Genomic DNA, 977 nt, shown 5'->3' with positions numbered 1-977 from the left:
AGTTCACTTGTTTACCAAAGGATTTTTGCAAGTTCATAGTGTTAACTGAGCTTTTGTTGGTTAACACAAGAAATCATCTCAAAACCAGTGTTTATTGAGCAGGGTTGGCTAATGAAGAATTTTGTTGTTTTGGCATATGAAGCTTAACTATTTCAAGTATTAGTTCTAGCCAACTATGGTAATGATTATTGGTCACTCTATTTTATAATTAGCCATCTTGACAACCTAGAAGGTATAAAAAAAAGGTTAAGTTGAGATTTTCAAGTGTATTTGCAAGTGTGTTGATTGAATTGAAAAAGGAAAGAGAGGGAGAGAACTTGAAGGAAAAGCAAGTATTCTTGTGAAGCAAAAAAGTGATATTTGATCTGGAAGGATCTAAGTATAAGTAGAATAGAGATATGGATTTAGCAATTCAGTTGCATCACAATCAAGCAATTTCATTGTTACTTTCTAACCATTGTAGCAGTGATCTAAAATCTCTTATGGCACAAAATCAAATCAAACAACAAGTAGACCAACATCATAGTGAAAGAAATTTTGAAGTTGGGGTCTGGGTCTTCTTGAGATTGTAGCCTTATAAACAAATCTCAGTGAGGCAACAAAAAAATAATAACAAGTTGTCTCCAAGATATTATGGACCATACCAAATCATGCAAAATATTGGTAGTATTGCCTACAAGCTTGAGTTGCCACCAACAACAAAGATGCATCCAGTTTTTCATGTTTCTTGTTTGAAGAAGGTAATTAGGTAGAATATTCCTACTCAAATAGTACTACTAGAAATTGATGAAGAAGGAAGAATAATTTTTGAACTAGAGTGCATGATTTAAACACATACAAATAAGTTGAGGTACAAAACCCTGACTCAGTATCTCATCCAATGGAAGAACTTACTAGTTGAAGAGGCCACATGAGAGGATGAGGAGTTCATTCAAAAGATTCCACACTTTGTTAGCGTTGAGGACAATGCTTCTTTC

Source organism: Cupressus sempervirens, chromosome 6 (genome assembly GCF_028749045.1).
Source record: "Cupressus sempervirens isolate cs-2001-9-10 chromosome 6, ASM2874904v1, whole genome shotgun sequence".
In the NCBI taxonomy this organism is placed as follows: Eukaryota; Viridiplantae; Streptophyta; class Pinopsida; order Cupressales; family Cupressaceae; genus Cupressus; species Cupressus sempervirens.
This window is presented reverse-complemented; position numbering follows the sequence as displayed.